General features: G+C 46.9%; 1 non-coding gene across 1 annotated transcript; it reads right to left on the bottom strand.

Annotated features, from left to right (window-relative positions):
- Positions 1-801: 801 nt before the first annotated feature.
- LOC114816937 lies at positions 802-939 on the bottom strand. The gene has a single exon (XR_003764750.1). It is a non-coding gene; the product is annotated as a small nucleolar RNA SNORA7 (small nucleolar RNA).
- Between the last annotated feature and the right edge of the window lie 8230 nt (positions 940-9169).

Genomic DNA, 9169 nt, shown 5'->3' with positions numbered 1-9169 from the left:
GTCCTCCCCTCAGCTTTGTCTATCTAACCCAGCTGCCCCCTATTTTACCTGCCCATCTGCAGCCCCACAGATCCAACCTCCCTCCCTCCCACCTCCCCAAGCAGAAAGCCATATGCAGTGCCAAGAATGTCTAGGGTGCGTAGGGAAGACGTGTGGCCTAGTGGAAAGAACACGGGTCTGGGAGTCAGAGGACCTGGCTTCTAATTCCGACTCCACCACCTGCCTGCTGCGTGACCTTTACTGCTCTGTGCTTCCGTTTGCTCATCTGCAAAATGGGGATTCAGCACCCTTTCTCTCCTACTTTGACCATGAGCCCCATGTGGGTCAGGGACTGTGTCCAACTGAATGATTTGTATCTACCCTAGCCCTTAGAACTGTGCTTGACACATAGTAAACACTTGACAAATATCATAAACAAAAACAAAAACAAACCTCCTCCAATGCTAATGCTCTCCCAGGAGAGGGTTTCCCAAACCAGGCTCTGCCTTGCCTCAGAGAAGAGCTGGACTCCCCTCCTGCACCCTGTTACCCGACACATTCATCACCTCTACCACCCCCATCCCAGCAGCATTTACATTGTATTGTTTTATGCTGTCGAGTCATCAATCCACTACAATGCCATGGACACATCTCTCCCAGAACGCTCCATCTCCATCTGCAATCCGTCTGGTAGTGTATCCATAGAGTTTTCTTGGTAAAAATACTTGAGTGATTTACCATTGCCTCCTTCTGTGTAGTAAACTTGAGTCTCCACCCTCAACTCTCTCTCAGGCCGTTGCTGCCCGGGACAGATGAGTTTTGATTTATAGCAGATTGCCTTCCACTCGCTAGCCACTGCTCAAGCTAGGAATGGAATGAATATGCCTCTGATAAACTCTCCCTCCCATAGTCGAGTCTGGTAGAGTGCTGGAAACTCTCCAGATGCGACCCTGAGAGGGGAGCAATTATGTACATATCTGTGATTCATTTATTCATATTAATGTCTGTCTCCTCCTCTAAACTGTAAGCTTGTTGTAGGCAGGAAATATGTCTGTTTATTGTTATATTGTACTCTCCCATGCACTTAGTACAGTGCTATGCATATAGTTATTACTCAATAAATGTGATTGATTAATTGATACACATGGTACCTCCAGGAGTGTCTGCTTAAACCGAGCTAAGGGAATAGTTAGATCAGGCTACCAGCACTTCCAGGAGGTTCAGCTCCCCTCAGAACCTGGATAGAAGCCACCAAATAGAGGGCCTTGGGTCTTTCCTCCAGATAGAGCTGAGACCAGCTTTCCCATAACCCCTTTTTCAGGACAGCCAAAATTTTTGAATCCTCTTCTGCTTCACCTTGAGAGACTCCTTGGGGCCCATTACCATTGAGGTCCAAGCCTCTCTGGTCCTTAGCTTCCTCATCGGTAAAATGGAATAATATCCCCTGACCCTCCTTATCTCACAGGGATGTTGTGAAAACAAAATGAGATATCTGCAATGAAACTGCTTTGGGTAAATCAAAGCCCTCTTCTCCATTAGATTAATCAGGCTGTTCCAGGAGCCCAGCTGGATAAGCACATGCCTGTGAAATCCTAGCTGAATTTCTAGTTAAGCAGAACATCTAAACAAGAGCCTTCTTTCCTGTTGCCACCCCAGAAATTGCTTGCTGTTTAGGTTTAATAATTTGGTTACTAAGTTGGACTTGCGTTCTTTCAGGCCATGAGTTAGAGAGACTTTCCTCAGTTCTGTGACCTGGTTTACCCTCAGGGAAATATGGCCAAAGGAAGCCCTGTGCTCAGAGAGAGGGGCTCCTCTCCCTGAAAACTTTCTTCTTTTGAACACCAAGACTCTGGAGCTACTCCTGAGTCCTGTTTGATTCACCCATGTCAAATCTTTAATGGGCTAAACTGGATTTGGTTTGGGGTCTGACCAAAGCAAATTGAAGGTCTTCATCAGTCAGGGAGCTGGGTGGTTTTAAGCAAAATCCCCAGGGGCTGCAGCTGGTCACACCAACAAAGCTACTTTGAAAGCAGTTTCATTAGTCACTTCACCACCCCGCAAATTCTTTCAAGCGTTTTCAGAATACCAGGGGAGTGTGCTCAGAACTCTAGAGACCAGAATCTAGGTCTGGTTCTGGTTCTGAACAGGCATGAACAGTTCTAAACAGTCCTGTTTCATCCTGCCATTTGGATCTGGAAACATGTAGATGCTTTAGCTTGGGTTTTTAATTTTCTTCATCCACTTTGCATCCTGCCCAGTGGTCAGGAATTTTGTGATTGATTGGTGCCAATCTCTAGCCTCGTGATTACCGCAATTTGATTGGATGGCTGGAAAGGGCTGGTGGGGGTGGACTTGCAGCAAGCTGGAACATGGTCAGAGTCCTCGTGGGGCTGTGGGCCTGTCCGTCCGGTGGGTGAGCTGGGGCCCAGCTCACAGAGGGAGGGAAGTTATAAACTCATATGGCTTGACCACATGGTCTGATCCCTACCTCCCTGGCGCCAAAGTGGATTTCTCCAGAACACACCATCTTTGAAAAACAGACCTGTTCCAGGCAGACACCCTTGTCAAATCTTTACTGGGCTAAACTGGATTTGGTTTTAGGTCTGACCAAAGCAAATTGAAGGTCTTTATCGGTCAGGGAGCTGGGTGGTTTTAAGCAAAATCCCCAGGGGCTGCAGCTGGTCACACCAACAAAGCTACTTTGAAAGCGGTTTCATTAATCATTTCATGACCCTGCAAATTATTTCAAGCGTTTTCAGAATACCAGGGGAGTATGCTCAGAACTCTAGAGACCAGAATCTAGGTCTGGTTCTGGTTCTGAACAGGCATCCTTCTTTCTTCTTTTTTTATGGTATTTATTAAGTGCTTACTAGGTGCCAGGCACTGTCCTAAGCTCTGGGGTAGATACATGCTAATCAGGTTGGACACAGTCCCTGACCCACATGGGGTTCACAGTCTTAATCTCCATTTTACAGCTGAGGTAACTGAGGCACAGAGAAGTGAAGTGACTTGCCCAAGGTCACCCAGCAGACAAGTGGCAGAGCCGGGTTTAGAACCCAGCTCCTTCTGACTCCCAGGCCAGTGCTCTATCCACTAGGCTATGCTGCTTCTCAACCTGAAATGGAAAACCTGCTTAATATTCTGATGATGACTATTAACAATAACCATAATAATGGTGATTGTTAAGTGCTTACTACATGCCAAGCCTGGTACTAGGCAGTGGGATAGATATAAGACAGTCAAATGAGACATAGTCTCTGTTCCATACGGGGCTCACAGTCTAAGGGGGAGGGAGAACAGGTATTTCATCCTGCCTCCACCACTTGTCTGCTGTGTGACCTTGGCCAAGCCATTTAACTTCTCTGTGCCTCAGTTTCCTCATCTGTAAAATGGGGGTTAGAGTGTGAGCCCCAAGTGGGACAACCTGATAACCCTGTATCTATTCCAACACTTAGAACAGTACTTGGTACATAGTAAGCGTTTAACAAATACAAAATAATAATAATCCCTATTCAATTTAATCCCACTTTGATCACATATGAGAAAAGCGAGGCCCAGAGAAGTGAAAATGAGTTGCCCAAGATCACAGCAAGCAAGTAGTGGAGCCAGGATTAGGACCCAGTTCTCTTGACTGTCAGGCAGTCTGTTCCCCAGGCCATGAAATAGATGGCCTTCAGCACTGGCAAATGCTATCTCTGTTCAGAAGCTTTTGTGTTTTTGTTTTTCATTATAAAGTTTAATGGGAGGTGTAGGGCTGGCCTTTCACCGCCAGAGAAATGGGTCTTTTCTTACTCTGCAGATGAAAAACCTCCGAACCAGGCTCGGGTTCGGGTTGACAGCCCGGCTGATGATCCTTAAAACTGGCAGGGATTCCAAGGAGGATTTGAGACAGAGGAAATGGAAAAGGTGACAAGGTTCCACCAAAGCAGAGAACAGAGCGGGGGTGATGAGGATACAGTGTTGGCTGGAGAGGTAACAGTGCTCCCCCATACCTGGGCCTAGAAGCATAATGGTTAGAGCAGGAAACTGAATGCTGGCAAAACAGGGGATGTCGCTAACAGTCCTAGGAAATGGCACAGGGCCAGTAAACTGAGGCTTCTGTGCCCAGCAACTGCATCAAGCTGATGGGAGGGCAGTGCCCACTAATTGTTCTGCATCCTGGTCCCTTTGGTCTGCCCCAACGTCCAGCCCAAGTTCGCTTATGGCTCCCATGCAGATGGACGGGAGGAAGAGGACATGTCAACCGGGAAAACTCCTTGCCCTCAGTGACGCAGTGGAATGGGGCTCTCTGTCCCACAGAGCCTCGCTTTCCTCATCTGTGATCAGAATGGGATTAAATTGAATAGGGATTATTATCATTACTATTATGGTATTCGTTAAATGCTTACTATGTGCCAAGCACTGTTCTAAGGACATTGCAGCTCTGCAAACAGAGCCCAAGGCTAGTCCTGGTTCAGTTTAGAGCATTTTGGGAACTAATTAGATGGGCAGATGGGACCCTGCCAGTCGAACAGTGAGCAGTGTGCCCAGAGGACAAGATTTGTGGGGCCTAGCTAGGCTGGTCTCAGCCACCATCCTCCACAGCAGGTCTACCTGCTGCCTGCAGGAACTGATCCCCAGAGTCCGTGGGCCAATTGGGAGGAGTAGCTGAGCAGGGGTTCCCTATTTTGGGGAGGTCAACCAGACCTTGGCCATCCTGAGGCTGGTTTCCTAAGACACAGATGTTTCTGTATTGTTTTCTCTGTTGTTGCATTGTACTCTCCCAAGTGCTTAGTGCACTGCTCTTCACACAGTAAGCACTCAAATACGATTGATCTTTAAAATGATTCTGGATCAGCCTTCTTGATTCCTATAGTCATGTTCGGCAGCTCGAAGGTAAGGATCATGTCTTTTATATTTATCGTACTCTTCCAAGGGTTCAGTACAGAGTTTTGCACCCAGCAGGTATCAGTACAGTGCTCAGCACAAAGCAGACACTCAATACAGTGCTCTGCACACAGCAACTGCTCAGTACAGTGCTCTGGGCACAGCAGGTGCCCAGTATAGTGTTTTGCACACAGCAGGAACACAGAATAATGCTCTACACACAGCAGGCACTCAGTAATGTGCTCTGCACACAGCAGGTGCCCAGTTCAGTGCTCTGCATTGTTAGCAAATTTATCCAGGCCATTTGGAAGATGGCAGAATAGCTTCCACAATGAAGCAGAAGCTGCCCTAATAATAATAACAATTAATAATTATGGTACTTAAGTGCTTACTATGTGCCAAGTATTATTCTAAGCGCTGGGGTAGATACAAGCTATTCAGGTGGGACACAGTCCCTGTTCCACATGGGGCTCATAGTCTTAGTCCTCATTTTTCAGATGAGAAAACTGGGGTACTGAGAAGTTAAGGGACTTGCCCAAGGTCACACAGCAGATGGGTGGCAGAGGCAGCCCTAGAGGGAAGCAGCGTGGCTCAGTGGAAAGAGCACGGGCTTTGGAGTCAGAGGTCAGGGGTTCAAATCCCAGCTCAGCCGTTTGTCAGCTGTGTGGCTTTGGGCAAGTCACTTAACTTCTCTGGGCCTCAGTTACCTCATCTGTAAAATGGGGATTAAGACTGTGAGCCCCACGTGGGACAACCTGATTCCCTTGTGCCTACCCCAGCGCTTAGAACAGTGCTCGGCACATAGTAAGCGCTTAACAAATACCAACATTATTATTATTATTATGTCCCTCTGACTCCCAGGCCCATGTTCTATCCTCTGTGCTGGCTCTCTCTCACTCACATGGATGCACTCTCAATCAGGGTGGGAGAAAGAACTGTACAAGCACTCATAGCTTCTAGAAAGCTAGGTCTTCCTGTTTTCCGGAGGGCACAATGGTTATGAAAAACACCACCAGGGAGGGGGTTTCCTTTACAAGCTAATTACCAGATGTAGCTGGTAGCACCGAGTTTGCTTTCAGTGCTTATGACTCTCTGATAGGGACTGTATCCAAGTTGATTGTCTTGTATTTACCTCAGTGCTTAGTATAGTGCTTGGCAAGTACCACTATTATTACTATTATTATCATTATTAGTGTGCTCTACAACTGCTGGAGGGCAACCGACAAGTTGACATAGCCACGCCCGCATTCGATCAATGGTATTTACTATTTAATAGTAAGGTAGCCGTTTGGGTGGAGAGGAAAGGGCGGATCTTGGCGATATTGTAGAGGTGAAACCGGCAGGTCTTGGTAACGGATAGGATGTGTGGGGTGAACGAGAGGGACGAGTCAAGGATGACACCGAGATTGCGGGCCTGCGGGACGGGAAGGATGGTCGTGCCATCCATAATTTTGGTATTTTGTTAATTTTTGTCAAGCACTGTACAAAGTGCTGGGATAGATACAAGTTAATCAGGTCAGGCACCAGCCCTGTCTCATATGGGGTTTCCAGTCTAAAGAGGAGAACAGACTCTGAATCCCTATTTTACAGATGAGGAAAGTGAGACCGAGAAAAGTTTAGTGACACCCAATATAACACAGCAGGCAAATGGTGAAGACAGGATTAAACCCCAGGTACTCTGGTGCCCTGGTCTGTGCTCTTTCCACCAGGCCACACTGCTTCATGAAAGAGACTCATTCATTCATTCAGTCCTATTTATTGAGTACTTACTGTGTGCAGAGCACCGTACTAAGCACTTGGAAAGTTCAACTTGGCAACAGATAGAGACAATCCCTACCCAACAGTGGGCTCACAGTCTAGAAGTGACAAAACAAAACAAGTAGACAGGCATCAATACTATCAAAATGGATAGAGTTATACATATAAACACATCATTAATAAAATAGAGTAATAAATACGTACAAATATATACAAGTGCTGTGGGGAGGGGAAGAGGGTAGAGCAGAGGGAGAGAATAGGGGCGTTGGGGAGGGAAGGAGGAGCAGAGGAAAAGGGGGGCTCAGTCTGGGAAGGCCTCCTGGAGGAGGTGAGCTCTCAATAGGGCTTTGAAGAGGGGAAGAGAGCTAGTTTGGCAGATGTGAGGAGGGAGGTAATTCCAGGCCAGAAGCCGAATGTGGGCCGGGGATATATGCTGCCCTTGAAGAGCTTCAAATCTGCTGATATTAAGTGATCCCTTTGCCCTCCCGGGCCTCAAACCTCTCTCATCTATAAGAGCCAGTGGACAGTTCCTGATCAGCTAGGTGGCGTAAATTGTCTTCCATTGTCCCTCTGCTTTCTTTATCTGTTCAAACACAGCCCAACTGTCTCCCTAAGTGCACATAGATAAGAATGCCACAGGACACAGGCATTGGGCGTTTCCAAGGCAACACAGGAAGTAAAATCACCAGTTCTACGGAGCACAGATTGCACTGCAGCTTTTGGTGTTGACATCGAGGCTGAACAAAGACTTCACCACCAAAGAATCATCCAAGTGGATAAATCCTGTTTACTGCTAGCCCCTGGCCCTCCCTGGATTAGGTGCTGGGGTGGGGGGCTCTTGCCTGCAGTCCACAGGGAGCATTTAACACTGAGAAGATCTCAATTCAGAGTTGCTTCTTGTCCCTCTCTGTGCTGCACAGATCAGGCTCTGGACCAGGTGGTGCTTGTGACCCAAATAGGGCAGTGGATGGTCACCTGGTGGCCCCCAAGGATGTGCAGGTTGCAAACTCTTCATTTCAGTGTGAAAATGCCCCTGGGCTTGAAGGACTAGAGACATGGGTGGCTGCTGAGGCCACCAGAGGCTACCTGTTCCCTGTTTGGTCACCAAGACAAGAGGACCAAGCCTGGATGTTCCAGTGTTATAGCTGTGAGTTTGGTCCATGGGTCAGGGCATGGGTCAGGCTTTATCTGGACCTCCTATTGCCTTTCCTGTAATCCCTTTAGGAGAAAGGAGTGAGGGACTAAGAGTAACAACAATAATAGCCATAATAACCTTTCCCTGTTATAGTAATAATAATAATAATAATTATGGTATTTCTTAAGCTCTTACTATGTGCCAAGCACTGTTCTGAGGGCTGGGTACAAAGTAATCAGGATGTCCCATGTGGGGCTCACAGTCTTAATCCCCATTTTACAGATGAGGTAACTGAAGCACAGAGAAGTGAAAGGATTAGGTCCCAAAATTTCTGACTCCCAAGCCCATGCTCTTGCCACTAGGCCATGCTGCTTACCATTAATGGTCATTATATTGTCATTGTTTTCTTGTAGCACTCTCACATCAATGATCTCATTTTAACATCTCTGGGATTAGTATTATTATTATGGTATTTGTTAAGTGCTAACTATGTGTCAAGCACTTAGCAATGGGGTAGATAGATTCAAGGTTGGACAGAGTCACTGTCCCCCATTGAGTCTCACAGTCTAAGTAGGAAGGAATATGATTTCATTCCTATTTTATAGATGAGGTAACTGAGGCACTGAAAAGTTAAGAGACTGACATGATTGGTCACACAACAACAAGATGGCAGGGCCGGGATTAGAAGCCAGGTCCTCTGCCTCCCAGGCCTGTGGTCTTTGCACTAGGCCACATTGCTTCTTGATGCTAGGAAGACTGATCCCTTGGGGGCCAGGTATCCTAGGGCAGGTGGAGATGCAACACAATACCAAGAAGACCACCCAGCTCCCTAGGGAGACCATTTATTCCCCTTTCAAAACTGCCCGCTTCACCCATGGACAAGGAATGTGCTATTTTTACAGAATGATCCTTCTGTTCTGAGTTCCAAAATTTATTTCCGGAGTAAGGGAATGATCCTCCTTTCTCATTTTCCAAACTTGGACCTATTTCATTTGCATCAGGAAACAAAAGGGACCTCACTAAGGATATATGCATTGTTCCTGATCAGAGGAGCGATTGAAAACCTTGTTTCGAAAAGCCTCATTTGCTGAACGGTACAGTTTCTGCAGCTTTTTCACAGGCGTAGCTTCACAGCTACCTGCGGCACCAAAATGCCAGAAGGTAAACACTGTGGTGAACTAATGTGTCTGGTGAACTAATGTGTCCAAGATCTTTCCCAGCCCAAACAAAATGTCAACAGAAGCCCGTAGGAACCCACAAGCTTGGCACACGGCAGTGCAGGCTGGTTCTTCCTCAATTCACTTCCACTCTTTGCCAGATTGGGAATTAGGCTGTTTCCCTGAAAGGTGACATTTGTGAGAGGCTAGTACTCTCATTAAAGGGATCATTTCCCTAAGGATTTATTGGGACTCTTGGCTCAGACCACTGTCC

Source organism: Ornithorhynchus anatinus, chromosome 1 (assembly GCF_004115215.2).
Source record: "Ornithorhynchus anatinus isolate Pmale09 chromosome 1, mOrnAna1.pri.v4, whole genome shotgun sequence".
Classification (NCBI taxonomy): domain Eukaryota; kingdom Metazoa; phylum Chordata; class Mammalia; order Monotremata; family Ornithorhynchidae; genus Ornithorhynchus; species Ornithorhynchus anatinus.
The sequence above is the reverse complement of the archived record's forward strand: the minus strand, read 5'-3'. Positions and strand labels throughout refer to the sequence as shown.